Source organism: Nerophis ophidion, linkage group LG19 (assembly GCF_033978795.1).
Source record: "Nerophis ophidion isolate RoL-2023_Sa linkage group LG19, RoL_Noph_v1.0, whole genome shotgun sequence".
NCBI classification, from domain to species: Eukaryota; Metazoa; Chordata; class Actinopteri; order Syngnathiformes; family Syngnathidae; genus Nerophis; species Nerophis ophidion.
In genome coordinates, this window is record NC_084629.1 from 30,279,226 (window position 1) to 30,293,856 (window position 14,631).

Below are 14,631 nucleotides of genomic sequence, written 5' to 3' on the forward strand. Positions count from 1 at the left end.
GTGATAATAATGATAACTGTTCTCGCAGTAATGATGATATGAAATGTTCATATCGTTTTACAGCTCTAGTCACAACATTAGGTACACCTGCACATTTTCAAAAACAGCTGCCTTTGGCAGTATTTGTGCCACGGTGTAAGTGTTACTATGCACATGCCACAATTAGATGGAAATAATAATTTATCCTATCTTTTTTTGTGTTTCCTGGCTGAGAGCTGATTTAATGTCCACATAAGTATGTCCACCTCGCTCTGACATCACAACATAGCCAGACTGCAAAACCCCACAGACACATGCATCTAAAACTGCCGCACCAAAATGAATGACCCTGATGATTTGACGCTTTGGGATTGTTTTACACGAGTATCCAAAATTGTTACAACATTTACAAGTCAGGTACCCTTTAACAACTTGGGAGCGATTAAAATTTTTTGCAGCGGATTCCTAAAAAACATCAGAGCGTCTTTATCGAGAGGTGACTTTCAGCAGTAGATTCTGAAAATTGTCATATAAAAAGCAGAGTTTCCCGCAGCGCTTTGTTGCTAAGGCGGCCTCCTTAACAACAAAGTGCCACCGCCTAAACTAAAGTCTTGAAAAAAATTAAATAAATAAATAATTAAAAAAAAAAATGTTGTCCTGTCCAGCTTCTCAGGCAAATCATATAGTTGATGTAGATGCCCATATCGGCTGTTCAGATTTACTTTACAAAAGAGAAGTGTAGGATACTTCTCTTGTGGCCTTATTTGTATTTGACTTTATTAAATGTATTTATATTATCATTTGGTGCTAAACTAAAGTCTTAACAAGCTGCTACGCTTCGTACTGCCTCTGTCTCTGTCAGTACGTCTCTGCAGTACCCAGCTTTGTCCCACCCACACAACCATCTGATTGGTTACACGCAGAGCGGTAACAGCCAATCAGCAGTGCGTATTCAGAGCGCATGTCACAGCCAATCAGCAGTTGGCTGTTACAGCTTCCCATATGCTGTAATAAATTAAGCATGATGATTTGAGCATATGTCAGCATCTGGCCCCACTTTTAACTCAGTACTAACTTGGGTAGTCCTTAGTAAGTCGATTGTGGAGAGGCGGAGCCGACGGGCCGACGGCGGGGCAGGGCACGCTGCAGCCCTGCCCAAGATGGCGGCAAGGAGGCAGAGAATACGGCGGAGCGGAGAGGCGCCGCCGCAATCTAATTGAGGTGCGTGGCTCACACACCGGGACACGATTAACCCATCTCCTCATGATTTATAAAAGGGGAGAAGGAGGAGAGATCGCGGAAGGAGTAGGAGAGCCGGCAACAGTGACTAAAGAGCAAGAACGACAGGTGGCAAGACATGAGAGACGGAGACGCGGCAGACTGAAGAGCGGACCGGAGAGCGAGACATGGAGGAGCAAGCAGTGGGAGCGACGACGGCCTTATTGAAAAATAAAAGAGTAAAACCTGCTAAAAGCGATGTCCTTCCTGGGTGGTCAGGGGAACCCCAGCGGCAACAGGGATAGTCGTCCACATCAATATTTACTAAGTCAAAATAATGACATACTTTGTATCTCAGGCAACTAGGACTGTTTTGTTTTTAATTTACGGAAAATATATAGAGATCTATAATCGTATATTGCCTTCCCCGACACCCCCTTCCCCCTGTCCCGGGGGAAAACACTGAAAAGGACCAACTGCCAAAAACAATATTTAAGGTTCTTAAATAGTGTTTTTGCCAGTTGGGTCCTTAAAAACAGCAACTTGTCATCACAGAGATAATCTTTGACACAGTTTTGTGATGGATTTCCAAAAACATCAAAGATTTTTGTCATTTTCAGGATCTTCGACCAGCATTTTTGGCAGGAGGTTCTGAAAAACCACAATGTAGAGCAGTGTTTTTCAACCACTGTGCCGCGGGATATTGTCTGGTGTGCCGTGGGAGATTATGTAATTTCAACTAAATGGGTTAAAAATATTTTTTGCACACCAATAATTATAATCCGCAAATGTGCCGTTGTTGAGTATCGGTGCTGTTTAGAGATCGGCAGAGTAACCGTGTAATATCCTTCCATATCAGTAGGTGGCAACAGGTAGCTAATTGCTTTGTAGATGTTGAGAACATGGTTTGTTGTGATCACAATATCCACACAGCGGGAGGAAGGGTGCAGGTAAAAAGGTAATTAATGCTTAAACCAAAAATAAACAAAAGCAATTGAAGTTTAGGGATGGCTATGCAAAACGAATCTAAAACTGCAAAAGGAATCTAAAACTGCAAAGCAAACAAAATGAATGCTGTACGACAGCAAAGACTTACAGCGTGTGGAGCAGCAGATGGCGTCCACAAAAGTACATCCCTACTTGACATGACAATCAACAACAAAATAGGAGCGCAAGACAAGAACTAAAACACGACACACAGGAAAACACTAAAATAAATTCCAAATAAGTCACGGCGTGATGTGAGAGGTGGTGATAGTACACCTACTTTGAGACAAGAGCTATAGTGATGTATGCTTGGTTATGGTTAGAATTCATATCCAACAATTGCAAGAACGACTTTTTACTGTCAATATCGGCTGCTGAGTTTCTTTTTTTTTTTCTATGTTTTCTGCTGGTGGTCTGCCTTGGGATTTTTTTAGTCGAAAAAATGTGCCCTGGCTCAGAAAAGGTTGAAAAACACTGATGTAGAGGATCCTTGATTAGTGTTTTTGGCAGTGGTTTCTGAAAAACAACAAAGTGGTCCTGTTCTATAAATGACCCCTAATTAGCTTCTTTTTTTTTTACAGTAGATCCTAAAATACAGCATCTTGTCATATAGAGGATCTTTGACTTGCATATTTTTGATGGATTGCTCGAAACACCAAACATATATCGTTATTTAGAGGATCTTTGACTAGCATGTTTGGCAGTAGGCTCTGAAAAACACAAAGTGATCCTCTTCTATAAAGAATCCCTCTGGGCTTATTGTTTTTAACAGTAGATCCTAAAAAACAGCAACTTGTGATATAGAGGATCTTTGACTAGCATTTTTTTGATTACGATTACTCGAAACAGCAAAAATGTATTGTCATTTAGAGGATCTTTGACTAGCATGTTTGGTAGTAGGTTCTGAAAAACAGCAAATATGTCTCGTTATATAAAAGGATCCTTCAACAGTGTTTTTGGCAGTTGGTCATTAAAAACACCAACTTGTCAAATAGAGAATCTTTGACTAGCATTTTTGTGATGGATTTCCAAAAACATCAAAGATTTTTGTCATTTTCAGGATCTTCCACTAGCATTTTTGGCAGGAGGCTCTGAAAAACTACAACATGGTCCTGCCATGTAGAGGATCTTGTTTTAGCGTTGTTAGCAGTCGGTTCTGAAAAACAGCAAAGTGGTCCTGTTCTATAAAGGATCCCTAAAAAAGGGGGACGGCGTGGCGAAGTTGGTAGAGTGGCCGTGCCAGCAATCTCAGGGTTACTGGTTCAATCCCCACCTTCTACCATCCTAGGCACGTCCGTTGTGTCCTTGGGCAAGACACTTCACCCTTGCTCCTGATGGGTCCTGGTTAGCGCCTTGCATGGCAGCTCCCTCCATCAGTGTGTGAATGTTTGTGTGAATGGGTGAATGTGGAAATACTGTCAAAGCGCTTTGGGCTCCTTAAAAAGGGGTAGAAAAGCACTATACAAGTACAATCATTTACCATTTAAATAGCTTCTTTTTTTTTAGATTAGATCCTAAAAAAACAGCAACTTGTCATTTAGAGGATCTTTGACTAGCATTGTTTTGATGGATTACTCAAAACAGCAAAAATGTATTCTTATCTAGAGGATCTTTGACTAGCATGTTTGGCAGTAGGCTCTGACCAAAAACGCAAAGTGGTCCGGTCCTATGGAGAGGATCCTTGATTAGCGTTTTTGGCAGTCGATTCTGAAAAACAGCAGAGGTGTTTTCGTATAAAACGGATCTGTCAGAGTTATTTGTTGTTGAACCCCAAGATGCAGAGATGGAGGCAGGCATGGAGTGAGAAAACATGATTTAATAAAAATACTAAGACAAAATCAAACAAAAGGGTACTAACACAAAGCGCGCACGAGGCGGGTAACAAACCAAGGGTCTTTAGCATAGAAGCTAGCAAGAAACAAAAAAGGGACTAGCGTGGAAGCTAGCGGGTAGCAAACAGGAAAACAGAAGTCGTTACTTGGAGAAGCAGGGAACAAAAGACAGTAAGTTACAAACAAACGAATGTAGCTTACCGCTACGCTGCAATAAAACGACACGATACCAACGACAGGAGCGACATGTGGCAACGACAATGATCCAGCCCTGACTGGAAGACCAAGTGGGTACAAATAGGAGCGGGCTGATTGACTACAGGTGTGGCCAGATGCCAATCAGCCGCAGATGAGGTGACAACAGCACACAGGGAGACAAACAGGAAGCTGAACCAAAATAAGAGCACTTGACAGGAACTAAAGACAGGAGATACTAAACACAGAGGAAAAAAAGACACATGCAGAGGAAAAAACTAAAACATAGACAAACTGTCAGGGGAAAGCCTGACAGGATCCTTAAATAGTGTTTTTGGCAGTTGGTCCTTAAAAACAGCAACTTGTCTAGAGAGAATTGTTGACTAGCATTTTTGAGAGGGATTTCAAAAAACATCAAAGATTTTTGTCATTTTCAGGATCTTTGACAAGCATTTTTGTGATGGATTTACAAAAACATCAAATATTTCTGTCATTTTCAGGATCTTTGACTAGCATTTTTGGCAGGAGGTTCTGAAAAACCACAACGTGTTCCTGCCACGTAGAGGATCTTTGATTCACGTTTTTGGCAGTAGGTTGAAAAAAACAACAACAGTAAAGCAGTCCTATCATGTAGATCAGTGGTCCCCAACCACCGGGCCGTGGCCCGATTGGTACCGGGCCGGGGCCCGATTGGTACCGGGCCGCAGAAGAATTTTTTTATTAAAAAAAAAAAATACTTATTTTATTTTTTTTATTTTTTTTATTAAATCAACAAAAACACAATATAAACTTACAATTAGTGCACCAACCACAAAAACATCCCTTTTTCATGACAAAGAAGGAAAAAAAAAAGCCCCCCCCCAAGGCCGCATGACAAATTATGAAGCGTTGACCGGTCCGCGGATAAAAAAAGGTTGGGGACCACTGATGTAGATGATCTTTAACTAGTGGTTTTGGAAGTGGTCCTTAAAAACAGCAGTCTATCCTTTAGAGACTTTTAACTACCTGTAGTGGTTTAGGCAGTCGGTCCCTAATAAGAGTAGCCTGTGATATTAGGGATAGTCGACTACTGTAGCGTTTTTGCAGTAGGTTCTTCAAAAAAAAAAAAAACAGCACGCTACTTTCATATAGACAATCTTCTACTCGTTTTTTGGTAGCATGTTGTTTGAAGGATCTTTGACTAGTGTTTTTGCAGCTGCTAATTTAGTTGAATAGCCTGGCGCTCGACTGTTTGTGGGTTCCTTACCACAACAGTTTGTAAGAATTTTAGAGGTCTTTTAGCTGAAGTAACACAGCTGCTCAGTCACTGCTCAGCTGATTACTGCAAAGTGAGTCACCGGTGAGGTGAGCATTTGGATTTAGTCACATTTTTGTGACCAAAAGTGGAAACATTTCAACACTTAATTAGGTAGACCCGCAAATGCTAACACTGCGATTCTCCAATAGTGGTACGCAGGCTCCATCTAGTGGTAGGCCAAAGAATCATTTGATTAAAGTAGCGTTATATTTTCTTATATTCAAACAGAGTTACTGTTCAAACTGTGTGTAATGTTACAGTGGCCAAATAATAAATATACTTGTTAAATAAAAGCCCTGCCTTGTTTGTAATTAATACTTTGGCCTACTACGCTACTGTACTGTAACGCTTCAGTACCGCTCCCGAAAATCTCCCGGAGCAACCATTATCCCGAATTTCTCCCGATTTCCACCCGGACAACAATATTAGGGGCGTGCCTTAAATGCACCGTCTTTAGCGTCCTCTACAACCTGTCGTCACGTCCGCTTTTCCTCCATTCAAACAGCGTACTGGCCCGTCACATAATAAATGCGGCTTACATTCACACACAAGTCAACAGCCATACAGGTCACACTGAGGGTGGACGTATAAACAACTTTAACACTGTTACAAATATGCGCCACACTGTGAACCCACACCAAACAAGAATGACAAACACACTTCTGGAGAACATACGCACCGTAACACAACATGAACACAACGGAACATAATACCCAGAACCCCTTGCAGCACTATCTCTTCTGGGACGCTACAAGATACACACCCCGCTACCACCCCCATCTCCCGAATTTGGCGCTCTTAAGGTTGGCAAGTATGCGTAAGTCTTTGCTGTCGTCCAGCATTCTGTTTTTGTTTACTCTGCAGCCAGTATAGTATTAGTTCCGTTCTGCATGGCCATCCCTAAGCTTCAATGCCTTTTCTTTGCGGCACTGGCCTTTTGTTTATTTTTGATTTAAGCGTTAAGATACCCTTTTACCTGCACAGGGCCTCCCGTATATTGTGATCCCGACAAACCATGTTCCCGACATCTACACAGCAATTAGCTACTACCTTCTGCCATATGGAAGAGTATTACACAGTTACTCTGCCAAGCTCCAGACAGCACAGACACTCAAAAACGGCACATTTTTTGCGGATTATAATTACTGGTTTGCAAAAAATATTTTCATATTTCATAACAAATATTTTTAACCCCCTGCGATGAGGTGGTGTCCAGGGTGTACGCCGCCTTCCGCCTGATTGTAACTGAGATAGGCACCAGCGCCCCCCGCAACCCCAAAGGGAATAAGCGGTAGAAATGGATGGATTGATGGATTTTTAACCCCCTTAGGGTTAAGCACCTAGGGATAGGTTGATTGGCAACACTAAATTGGCCCTAGTGTGAGTGTGAATGTTGTCTGTACATCTGTGTTGGCAATGCGATGAGGTCGCGACTTGTCCAGGGTGTACCCCGCCTTCCGCCCAAATCCAGCTGAGACAGGCTCCAGCGACCCCCCCCCCCCCCCCCCCCCCGTGACCCCAAAAGGGACAAGCGGTAGGAAACAGATGGATGGATAGGGGAAATGATCAAATCTTCCACGGCACACCAGACTGTATCTCACGGCACACTAGTGTGCCGCGGCACAGTGGTTGACAAACACTGGTAAAGAACAACTGTTTTTGATATTTTGTCCCTCACTAAACTTAAATTAGGTAACCCAAATATTACAACAACAAAAAACACTCGATAAGACCATTACTCTTACGTGGAACACCACTGCATGACCCTCTCGTATTTCAACTCCGCACCCGAGTTTGTGTGGCTTTTTTTCTTCTTTTTTGCGGTAGAACAAACTCAGGAAGTCACATTGAACAAGTCCAACGTCACCTCATGCGTTGTCACTTTTGTTATCACCACACCTCATTCTGTGTTTATTTGTTTTAAGAGTCTTTTTACGTTTTTAAGGAGTCTTATTACATGTTTAGGAGTCTTGTTACGTGTTTTAAGAGTAATTTATGTTTTAGATGTCACTGTGCATCTCTTAGGGGTCTTTTTATGTGTTTTAGAGTCATTTTTAATGTTCTAGAAGTTGTTTGTTGTCTTTTTAAATGTTTTACTAGTTATTTTAATGTGTTAAGTCATTTTATGCATTTCTGTTTCACACAAGAGGTACAAAATCTATCAAAGTCAACAAAGTGTTTGAAAGGGGTCGACGTCAGTTTACACTTGAACGACAAATGGAGGAGTTTGGAAAAGGAGCTTCTGCGTTTACCTTCGAGTATTTGGCGTCGTCGATAGGTTGATTGGCAACACTAAATTGGCCCTAGTGTGTGAATGTTGTCTGTCTATCTGTGTTGGCTCTGTGATGAGGTAGCGACTTGTCCAGGGTGTACCCTGCCTTCCGCCTGTTGTAGCTGAGATAGGGTCCAGCGCCCCTCCGCCAGCCCCGAAGGGAATAGGGGGGTAGAAAATGGATGGATGGATGATAACACATGAAAACAAGAGGGTATATAGCGCCCCCTGCGACTCCGAAAGGAATAAGCGGTAGTAAATGGATGGATAAGTGAGTTGTGTGGTCCTCTGTCCTCTGTGTTTTTTATACACTTTGATTTCTATTTTACTGTTTTAATTTATTTTACCCTTTAATATTGTTTTTAATCATATTTGTTTTTATATTGTTGTTTTTTTATATTGGTTTTAAATTTATTTATTTTTTGTTTTTATTCAGTCATTGGTGGAGCATAATATTGTTTTGGTTTTTTTTATATTGTTTTTAACATGGCTGTGCAGCACTTTGGAAACGTTATTGTTGTTTAAATGCGTTATATAAATAAAGTGGATTGGATTGGATTGGAAGGATAGATATTAACAATGGCAAACTCCGGTTTAAACATGTCTTGAACGGTTGATAAAGGTTTTAGAGGGTGACAATTTGACTCTGGAACAGATCATTTGTTATTATTATTTTTATTATTTACTTTTTAGATTATATCTCAACTCTGTACACTGCTGCTGGAATTTTAATTTTCCTGCAGTAACTCTCCTGAAGGAATCAATAAAGTACTATCTGTCACAACTTGGCTTGGACATGGATTGTTTCTTCGACGCACATGAGAATCAGCACGACCGAGGCGTGGACGTGAGTACATGTTTTAATTATATAATATATACAAAACAGGGAAAACAAAAACACTTGCTCAATGGCATGAAAGACAATTTAACTATAAACTTAAACAGCACGATGGCTAGACTAAAGACATGAAACAAAAGAGTGCACTGTGGCATAAATACAAAACTTACGTGGATCAAAATGAACGGCGTAGCAAGGCATGAAGCAGATAAACGAGGGCGTGAAGAAGGTGCAGCATGGGTAGCGTGTGTGCGAGTGTGAAGATCCCAGAAAGCAGACAAGAAAAAGAGTGACTTAAGTAGCTGTGATGATTAGTGAAAACAGGTGAGGCTGAGAACAGGGACGTGACATGACAGGTGAAAAGTAAGGAGTTGGCATGGAGATGAAAACAAACCAGGAAATGCCAAGACAGAACTTAAATGTCCAAAAAACTAAACATAACCTGACCAAAACCAAAACATAAACTTACAGGCGTGACACTATCTACTGTATCCATCCATTTATCTATCTATCCATCCATCCATCTATCTATCTATCTATCTATCTATCTATCTATCTCAGTGGTTCTCAACCTTTTTTTAGTGATGCACCCCCTGTGAACATTTCTTTAATTCAAGTACCCCCTAATCAGAGCAAAGCATGTTTGGTTGAAAAAAAGAGATAAAGAAGTAAAATAAAGCACTATGTCATCAGTTTATGATTTATTAAATTGTATAACAGTGCAAAATATGTAGTGGTCTTTCTTGACAAATTTGGAAAAAAAAAATAAAATAACTAAAAACTTGTTGAAAAGTAAACAATTGATTCAATTATAAGTAAAGATTTCTACACATAGAAGTAATCATCAACTTAAAGTGCCCTCTTTGGGGATTGTAATAGAGATCCATCTGGATTCATGAACTTAATTCTAAACATTTTTTCACCAAAAAAAGAAATCTTTAACTTCAATATTTATGGAACATGTGCACAAAAAATTTAGCTGTCAACACTGAATATTGCATTGTTGCATTTCTTTTCCCAATTTATGAACTTACATTCATATTTTGTTGAAGTATTATTCAATAAATATATTTATAAAGGATTTTTGAATTGTTGCTATTCTTAGAATATTTAGAAAAACATCTCACGTACCCCTTGGCATACCTTCAAGTACCCCCATTTGAGAACTACTGATCTACCTATCTATCCATCTATCTATGTGTTAAGTATTGCTTAGGTTGATTGGCAACACTAAATGGTCCCTAGTGTGTGAATGTGAGTGTGAATGTTGTCTGTCTAGCTGTGTTGGCCCTGTGGTGAGGTGGCTACTTGTCCAGGCTGTACCCCGTCTTCTGCCCGAAAACAGCTGAGATAGGCTCCAGCGACCCCCTGTGACCCCGAACGGGACAAGTAGTAGAAAATGGATGGATGGATGCTTACATGGTTGTTGATAAAATTAAATGTAGTGGGGAGTTTTGCCCGGGTGTACCTAATGTTGTGGCCCAGTGAGCCAACTCCAGTAATAAGGTAACATCATGCAGAGGCTGACTGAAAGGGACTTAAAGGCCTACTGAAACCCACTACTACCCACCACGCAGTCTGATAGTTTATATATCAATGATGAAATATTAACATTGCAACACATGCCAATACGGCCTTTTTAGTTTACTAAATTGCAATTTTAAATTTCCTGGGAGTTTCGTCTTGAAAACGTTGTGTAATGATGACGTGTACGCAAGACGTCACAGCTTTTTAGGACGTATGAGTGCTGCACACACACACAGCTAAAAGTCGTCTGGTTTAACGGCATAATCACACAGTATTTTGGAGATCTGTGTTGCTGAATCTTTTGCAATTTGTTCAATTAATATTGGAGAAGTCACAGTAGCAAGATGGAGTTGGGAAGCTTTAGCCTTTAGCCACACAAACACACAGTGATTCCTTGTTTAAAATTCATGGAGGTGAAACTTTACTATGGATCAGAGCGCGGTCAAACGAACAGGGATCCCTACCGAATGTCAACCAGCAGGTTTCGGTGAGAAAATTGTGGTTAAAAAGTCAGTTCTTACCGGAGAAAAGCTGAGCTTGTGCCGTCCATAGCTGCCGTCGACTCCCCTGAGACATTGGCGTCAAGACACCCGTGAGAAACCCTTCCGACTATCAGGTACTATTAAACTCACTAAAACACTAGCAACACAATAGAAAGATAAGGGATTTCCCAGAATTATCCTAGTAAATGTGTCTAAAAACATCGGAATCCGTCCCAATGCAATCGCGTTTTTTTTTTTTTGTTGTTTTTCTAGTCCGTCGCTATCAATATCCTCAAACACGAATCTTTCATCCTCGCTCAAATTAATGGGGAAATTGTCGTTTTCTCGGTCGGAATAGCACTTTTTGTTGGAGGCTCCCACTAGAAACAATGTGAATATGTGAGGAGCCATCAAACATGTGACGTCATCGTCTGTGACTTCCAGTAAAGGCAAGGCTTTTTTATTAGCGACCAAAAGTTGCGAAATTTATCGTGGATGTTCTCTACTAAATCCTTTCAGCAAAAATATGGCAATATCGCGAAATGATCAAGTATGACACATAGAATGGACCTGCTATCCCCGTTTAAATAAGAACATCTCATTTCAGTAGGCCTTTAAGTATGAGTTCAATGGGACACTAATAATCTCACTCGTTGAACATCGGTGAGCAGCGGGGGGGGCCTCATTTACACACTTCTTTTTTTTTAAACACACACACAGCTGTCACACAGATCCAGCCAAGGCAAGGCAGGGCCTCCTCGGCAAGGTAAAGTCACAGAGGTCAGTGCTCAGTTTCCACATCAAGCTCCGGCCGGCCGCCCACCCCCACCTCCCCCTCCACCTTCCCCTCCACCTCCCTCACTACATTTACAAATGCCTTTGCTGTCAGCTCTGCCCGGGTCCCCCTTGTAATTGAAAATAACAGCCGAGGGCCAGCCCCCCGGCCACTCTCTCTCTCTCTCTCTCTCTCTCTCTCTCTCTCTCTCTCTCTCTCCTCCACCCAGAACCTGGTGGCCTCCCTGACAGTGTCCCATCAATACCAATGACTATTAGCCTGCAAGTGAGAGCGCTTGACGATGACATCCAAGACACCCAGCCGCAGCAACACTCCCCCACACACACACACACACACATCTGACCACCTCCTCTCCCCTAGTGTCCTTCCTCCCCAGCTACCCGAGCCTCCCTAATGTTTAACCCGTTGCTAACAGCTCCCCCGTCTCCAAGCTCGCCACAGCAAACAAGCCTTTTTACACACACACACACACACACACACACACACACACACACACACACACACGCGCACACGCACACACACACACACACACATACACACATTCTGCAACTCTTCAGACAGGCAGCCAAACTTTTTCCGCTCAGTCCCGCAGCCTTTGCAAGTTTCAACAACTTGACATTGAAAGGCGTGTGCATGGCAACACAACAGGTGAGTTGTCACCTGTCGTGCATGCGCACAACTTCCATGATCAACAACGTGAAGCGCAGAGAAAGCAAAGGAAAGGTAAATAAATGTGCACACAGACCTTGTCAGAAGCTGCAGAGCCGTGGAGACTGTTTTCCTTTCCACGGTCTCCTTTTCCCCCCTCTCCTATCTGTGAGTATGGCCGTGTGTGTGTGTGTGTGTGTGTAATGTGTGCGTGTGTGTGTGTGTGTGTGTGTGTGTGCGCGCAGCTCCCTCCCCTTCTGCCTCTCAGCTGCTGCGCGCAGGCAGGCAGGCAGCTCTCAGGAAATGAATGGAGAGCTCTGCACAGAGTTGTGTTGTACTTGCAAATGACTTAACCCCCTAGCATCACATGATCCGCTCCAATGTAGGCTGGCCCGGTGGGTGGAGGCTTCAGAAACACGCACACACACACACACGCACACGCACACACACACGCACACACACACACACACACACACACACACACACACACACACACACGCGCACACGTTAAACACACACACATTCTTGTATTCGTCACCTTCTTGAGACCGACGCCCCTTTTCTAGATATATAGGGAGTTGTATCTACAACATTAATAATATATACGTATCATGCAAATATAAAAAAATCCTGTTGTGAAAAATGAGTTGGAATTTCACAAGAAAAAGGTCACAAAAAACTTCGAATTTTGACAGTATTATAATAGAAGTCGTGATTTTGCTCAACGCAAGTTAAAAATATTATAATAAAAGTGTGGATTTTACCCAATAACATTCGCAATTTTACAAGAAAAGCTCAACATTTTGGCAAATTTATGACGAAAGTCTTAATCTTTTATTTTTTTTTTTTAAATATCACTGGAATAAGCGGTAGAAAATTGATAGATGGATGAACAAGCACAACAAAAAAATTGGCAATATTGTGATAAGTCGGAATTTTTTATGACAAATGTCACTGTTTTGTATGAAAAAGTAATAATTTTACATGAAAAAGTAATAATTTTACGAGAAAATATTGCAATATTATTGAAAAACTGTGAGACATTGTTCCCAATTTTATATGAAAAAAGTCGACACTGTGAAAAATTTTTTTTTGTTTGTAATTGGTGTTTAATCTTCATTATTTACTTGAAGTTATTACACTATGTCTCTATATACATATTTCTTTATTTTTGTTAATACATTTTGGCCAAAGGGGGCGCTTTTCAATTTCTTATACACACTTGTTATTTCATATGTTGACCAGAGGGGGAGCATTTTTAAAACCGACACACCGTCAATTTGAAAAATCTTTCCTTTTTGGGACCACCCTCATTTTGATTGATTTCACCACCAGGGGTGCAAATGAGACATTCTCTATTAGATGCAATGGTTTTCCGTATTGGGACCATGATTTATGTCGGGGCGGCATGGCGTAGTGGGTAGAGCGGCCGTGCCAGAAACCTGAGGGTTGCAGGTTCGCTTCCCACCTGTTGACATCAAAGTCGCTGCCGTTGTATCCTTGGGCAGGACACTTCACCCTTTGCCCCCGGTGCCGCTCACACTGGTGAATGAATGATGAATGAATGATTGGTGGTGGTCGGAGGGGCCGTAGGCGCAAACTGGCAGCCACGCTTCCGTCAGTCTACCCCAGGGCAGCTGTGGCTACTGATGAAGCCTACCACCACCAGGTGTGAATGAATGATGGGTTCCCACTTCACTGTGAGCGCTTTGAGTATCTAACAATAGAAAAGCACGATATAAATCGAATCCATTACTATTATTATTATTAACTTGTTCACACCTCCTCATATGGAAGGTACTTGTCCTTGTTGATGTCGAAAGAAGGGTAGAAATACAAGAAGACACACACACACATTCTTGTATGTGTTACCTTCTTGAGACCTCAGAATAGTGCCTACCTCTATATGACCACCCTTTCTAGATATATAAAGATTTGTATTTATAACATTAATAATATAGACATACTATGCAAATATAAAAAAAGCTTGTTGTGAAAAATGAGTTGGACTTTCACAAGGAAAAGGTCACAAAAAACTTATAATTTGACAGTATCATAATTATAAGTCAAAATGTTACAAAAAACATTAGACATTTGTGCTATATTATGATAAAAGTTGGAATTTTACTCAATAACAGTAGCAATTTTATTTAAAAAAGCTCAAAATGTTGGCAATATTGTAATAATAATCGAAATTTCAAATTGCAAAATTATGATAAAAGTGATAAATGTATTTTTTTAAAAATCCATATTTTACAAGAACAACAAAAAAAGTGGCAATATTGTGATAAAAGTCACCATTTTGCATTCAAAAGTAATAATTTTACATAAAAAAAGTAACAATTTCACATGAAAAAGTAATAATTTTTCAAGGAAATATTGCAATATTGCAGAAAAATATGAGAAATTGTTCCGGTGACACACACGCACGCACACACACACACACACACACACACATGCACACACACGCACACGCACACACACACACACACACACACACACACATTCTTGTATTTGTTACCTTCTTGAGACCTCCGAATAATGCCTACCTCTTTAGGAC

At 41.0% G+C, this 14,631-nt stretch overlaps 1 protein-coding gene and 1 long non-coding RNA gene across 2 annotated transcripts in view; one reads left to right on the forward strand and one right to left on the reverse strand.

Annotated features, from left to right (window-relative positions):
* klf12b (Kruppel like factor 12b) overlaps positions 1-12,411 on the reverse strand; it is a 147,230-nt gene extending 134,819 nt beyond the window's left edge. Inside the window, exon 1 of the mRNA XM_061879762.1 lies at positions 12,169-12,411. The gene's annotated coding sequence lies outside the window, so the exon portion shown is untranslated. The remainder of the gene's footprint in view (positions 1-12,168) is intronic.
* The window catches only part of LOC133538287 (uncharacterized), a 256,247-nt gene that overhangs the window by 77,298 nt on the left and 164,318 nt on the right, over positions 1-14,631 (forward strand). The gene's annotated exons all lie outside the window — the stretch shown is intronic.